General features: G+C 47.5%; 1 protein-coding gene across 3 annotated transcripts in view; it reads left to right on the top strand.

The window, feature by feature from the left end:
* The first annotated feature begins 1,666 nt into the window (after positions 1–1,666).
* The window catches only part of ELAVL2 (ELAV like RNA binding protein 2), a 495,600-nt gene continuing 492,340 nt past the window's right edge, over positions 1,667–4,926 (top strand). For 2 of the 3 annotated variants that reach the window (XM_042454417.1, XM_042454411.1), the window contains exon 1: positions 1,667–2,469. The gene's annotated coding sequence lies outside the window, so the exon portion shown is untranslated. The remainder of the gene's footprint in view (positions 2,470–4,926) is intronic. The other variant, XM_042454412.1, reaches the window with a different exon arrangement.

Below are 4,926 nucleotides of genomic sequence, written 5' to 3'. Positions count from 1 at the left end.
CCCAGTGATTTCCTCCTCTTCTTCTGGAATACCTTTTGCAAAGCGTTTCCAACTCCGGAGAGAGAGGCCAGGAAGGACACGGGAAGGGCAAAGCGAGGAGAAGCCTCGCTGGCGGATTCATTCATTCGTTGTCTTCCTCCGGCAGAAATCAGTCGGAAAAATCAGTCAGAAGGGGAAGGGGAGCACCTCCAACTTCCCATCTCTATCTCCTATCTCTTTCTCCTCCTTCCCTCCAGCCTTGGAAGCAGGAATGCCGGTTGCTGTTGCTGTTGTTGAAGACACTTTAGAGAAAGGCAAGCCAAGTTATGGCAGTAGTAGGATTCAGGAACCAGAAACCAAATATGTCAGAGGGACATTCCTTTCTTTCTTTCTTTTTTTATGGGGTGGGGGTGGGGGAAAGAAAAATAGAATTTAATAAGTGATGATGGTGTTGGTGGTGATGGTGATGATAAGACACATCACAGATTGTTTTGGTGTCCAGTCGGATAGGGCTCACCTCTGTGGTCTCTAGGCAAAAGGGTCTGCCCAACGCTTCCTGAAGATAGTTCACACCTTAGTTCCTCTACCCTTTGGGCGGTTTATTGCCCCCTCTGCTGCTTCTGCTTCTGCTTCCTCTACTTCGGGTTGCCCTCCTTAGCGCTAGAGAGTAAAGGGTGGACAAGGGGTTTCTCTCTCTCTCTCTCTCTCTCTCTCTCTCTCTCTCTCTCTCTGTATGTGTGTGTGTTTGTGTATCCATCCAGAGTGATAGACGGCACGTGGCACACACATACACACACAGAGATCCCTTGTCCACCCTTCACTCTCTAGTTCTAAGGAGGGAATCTTAAGAAGAAGAAGGAGGAGGAGGGAGGTGGAGGAGGAGAAGAGGAGGAAGAAGAAGAAGAAGGGAAGGAGGAAGAAGAGGAGGAGGAGGAGGAAGAAGAAGAGGAGAAGGAGAAGAGAGGGAAGGAGGAAGAAGAAAAAGAAGAAGAGGAGAAGACAAGGAGGAGGAAGGAAGAGGAGGAAAGAAAAGGAAGAAGAGGAGGAAGAAGAAGAAAAAGAGGAGAAGGAGAGAAAGGAAGAAGAAGGTGAGGGAGGAGGAGGAAGAAGAAAAGAAGAAGATGATGGAAATGAAGAAGAGCGAGGCGGAGTGGGGGGGAACCCATGCCAAGGGTAGAGGGAACTGTGAACTGTCTTGAGGCCAGGAAGAGTTGGGCAGAGTGCTTTCCCCAGAGACCCCAGAGGATGCCTTGAGCCCAATGCATTTGAACAGGGGCCAGTCTCATCCCAGGTCTGCAACTGGTCTAGTGCAAAGGGGGGGGGGGGGGAAAAAAAAAAGCCGAAAAAGAGGGGGAGACACATTGAAGAACAGTGTGTGTGTGTGTGTGTGTGTAGGATGAAGAGGGAAGGACGAGGAGAAGAAGAAGGGTCCCCCTAGGTGCTCCCTGTGCCCCCCCTCTCTCTGTGTGTACCCGTGTGTGTGTGTGTGTGTGTGTGTGTGTGTGTGTGCCAATGCCTGCCTCTGTGCAACCCACCTTGGGCCCTGCGGAGTGACAGGGGCTGGGAGCCAATGGGGAGCGGAGACTTGCCGGGGGTGGGCCAATGGGGATGGGGAGAAAGGGGCGAGCAGGCTCCGTTGTCTCTGGCGCCGGCGTAGAGAGATAGAGAGAGAGAGAGGCTGAGAGATTGAGAGAGAGCCCAGGCTCCTCCTGGCGCGGAAGCAGAGCCTGGCCCGGTGATCCGGTCCCTATAAATCTCCCCTTCTGCTGCGATCCGCCTCCCATTTAAGGCTGAGCCTCCTCCTCCTCCTCCTCCTCTTCGCAGGTTAAGAGATGCTGCTGCAACAGCAGCTTACTCCGAGTGGGAGCTGCTAGGGAGAGGAGCCCAGAGTGGGAGGAAGGCTGGCTGGCTGGCTGGCTTTTCCAGCAAAGAAAGAAAGAAAGAAAGCAAAAGGAAAAGCTAAAACCCACCCTCCTTTCATCCCTTCTTTCCTTTGTTCCGACTTTTCCGTTCTCTTCCCTTCCCTCCCCTTTCATTTTCTATTTATTTATCACGTTTTCATTTTTTCTTGGGTGGCAACAGGAGGACACCCTCCCCTCCCTTTTTATTTTTTTTTAAAGTTTCCCCTTTTATTTTTCCTTTCCTTTTTTTCCCTTTCCGATCCTCCCTTTCCCCCCTTTTCTCCTAAGAATAGGGGAAGATAGATCTAGCTATCTATCTATACATCTATACCGAAAAGAAAGAGAAGCTTTGATTGATTTATTGAATTTTTTTTCCTCCAAATTTTCCCTTTCTTCCATTATTATTTTTTCCCCTTCCCCCTTTTCTTCTCTTGATCGCCAACTTGGTCCCGCAAATTTAGGTTTTGGGGTGTTGCCTTGAGACCGACCCGTCATCACCTTTTCTTGGGAAGACCCTACATCTATCTATCTCTTTTTATTATTAAAAAATAAAATTAAATTTAACAAAACCCAACCTGAGGCGAGAAAGGTAAGTCGTGCTTTTAAATATATATATGTGTGTGTGTGTATTAAATAGTCATTGCTATATGTGATTTCTTTTTAAATTGAAAGCTTGGCGGGGAGGAAGGGAAAGAAGATGAAGAGGAGGAAAAGTGCATGCGGTTCACAATGAAGTTTAAAGTCAAAGGCTTCTCCAGCAGTTTGGTGGCTGCTAGGGTTAGGGAAGGCTGGCTTTTAAAGAGGAATCTCTGGTTGAAGGAGAAGAGGAGAGAATATAGATGGATTTTTTTAAAAAATAGATAGATATATAGATAGATTATATTTGCATATAGGTAGTTGAAGGCGCATATACAGGAGACCCAGATTACCTTGGAGGTGTGAAGTTCATTGCCCTAAAACACACCCCATACATGCCTTTTCTTTGCATGCTGTGTGTGTGTGTGTGTGTATTATTGGCATGTAGGTTGCTGAAGGCACATATAGAGGAGACCCAGATTACCTTGGAGGTGTGAAGTTCATGCCTTAAAACACACCCAAGGAAAAAACACACACACACACACAGAGAGATGCAGTTTCTTTGCATGTAGGCTATATATTGTATTTGCAGGTAGGTTGTTGAAGGCGCCTATAGAAAAGACCCAGATTGCCTTTGAGGTGCGAAGTCCATTGCCTTGAGACTCAGACATCCAAGCGAAACACATAGACCTATACTTGCATATTAGGATATATATTGTATTGGCATGCAAGTTGCTGAAGGCAACATACAGGCATAAATAGATGTACTGTATATAGATATACTGTAGGTTGAAGGCACATATACAGGAGACCCAGATTAGCTACCTTGGAGGTGTGAAGTTCATCGCCTGAAACACCACACACCCACATATAGATACAGATATAGTTGACTTGCAGGTAGGAGATATCTATCGCATTTGCATGTAGGTTGTTGAAGGCGCAGATAGAGGAGACCCAGGTTGCCTTGGAGGTGTGAAGAGTCCCTTGCCTTAATACACATCCAAGCAACACACACACACATAGCTGCATTTATACATCCCTTGCCTTGAAACACACACATATCCAAGCGAAACACACAGACATAGATAGATATAGTATTGTTCTTTGCATGCAAAGGATATATATATATATATATATATATATATATATATATATATATAGTATTTGCATGTCGGCATTTGAAGGCGCATATAGAGGAGAGCCAGGCTAGCCACCTCGGAGGTGTAAAGTTCATTGGCTTAAGCACTCACCCACACATATATAGATACATATATATTGTTATTTGCATTCAGGATATATTTTGTGTGTGCATATGGGATATACATTGTGTTTGGATGTAGGTTGTTGAAGGCGCATATCCAAGAGAGACAGATTAGGCACCTCGGAGGTGTAAAGTTCATCACACAGAGCGGCACAGACACATATCTATATCTATATCACAGGAGAATGGGTTTCTCTCTCTCTCTCTCTCTCTTGGGGGATCTCCCCCAGGGAAGGCTAAAAGGCTAAGGATCAGTGCCGCTTTGAGGAGCTTAGACCCGCGTTTGCAGATCAGCAAAAGGATCAGCTCCCCGGCTGTAATTGCATTAGCCAAAGCGCATTTGGTGGCCGCAGGTTTTTCTTTGCGGGGGGAAGAGAGAGCGAGAGAGAGGCTTGACATTGGCAGCTCCTTGGTGTGTGCCAGTGCCAACGCCTGACCATGCCACAAAAAGAAAGGAAAGGGAAAGATCTCTTTTTGTTTCTCTCTCTGTGTGTGAAAGATAGAAAGGTGGCGGCTCCTTCCAATGGCAACGATAGAAGGAGGAGGAGAAGGGAGGAGGGTTTGGCTTTTTATATCCGGGAGACACGCTTTTCTTTGTTCTGAGGAAGCGATTGGGGCGGGGGAGAGAAGGAAGAAAGAGAGAAGGAAGGAAGGAAGGAAGGAAGGAAGGAAGGAAAGAAGGAGCCGCAGCCACCAAACCCGGCTTTGCGGCTGAGTCGGGGGCGCACCTGACTGAGCCTGGGAGCTGTCCTTGGTGCTGAAGGCAAAAAAAAAAAAGGGAGTAGAGAAAGGCACCCCCCCTTTTTGCCCAAGGATCCCCTCCCAAAGACCCACACCCTTTGAGGAGAAGGAGTGGGGCTCTTTTATCCCCCCCCACCTCTTTCTCTCTAATCTAGTTTCCCTAGTGTCAGCATTTATTTTTATTAGAGGGGGATGGAGAGACGCGTCCACACCCCCATCGCCCCCCTTTTGTTTGAGAAACACACACACACACAGAGACAAAGATGCTTCCCTTCGGTATACAGGTAGAAGGAGTTTGGGGATCCATGGGGTGGGTTGGTTTGGTGGGGCGAGGAGGGCAGGAGGGCGGTGGGAAAGGATGCTGCTCTCTTGGAGGAGAAGAGGAAGAGGAGGAAGGGTCTCATAGAGGCACATCTCACCCCCAAAAATAAAAGCAGGGAGGAGGAAAAACAAATCTCTCTCACACAC

Source organism: Sceloporus undulatus, chromosome 2 (assembly GCF_019175285.1).
Source record: "Sceloporus undulatus isolate JIND9_A2432 ecotype Alabama chromosome 2, SceUnd_v1.1, whole genome shotgun sequence".
NCBI classification, from domain to species: Eukaryota; Metazoa; Chordata; class Lepidosauria; order Squamata; family Phrynosomatidae; genus Sceloporus; species Sceloporus undulatus.
The sequence above is the reverse complement of the archived record's forward strand: the minus strand, read 5'-3'. Positions and strand labels throughout refer to the sequence as shown.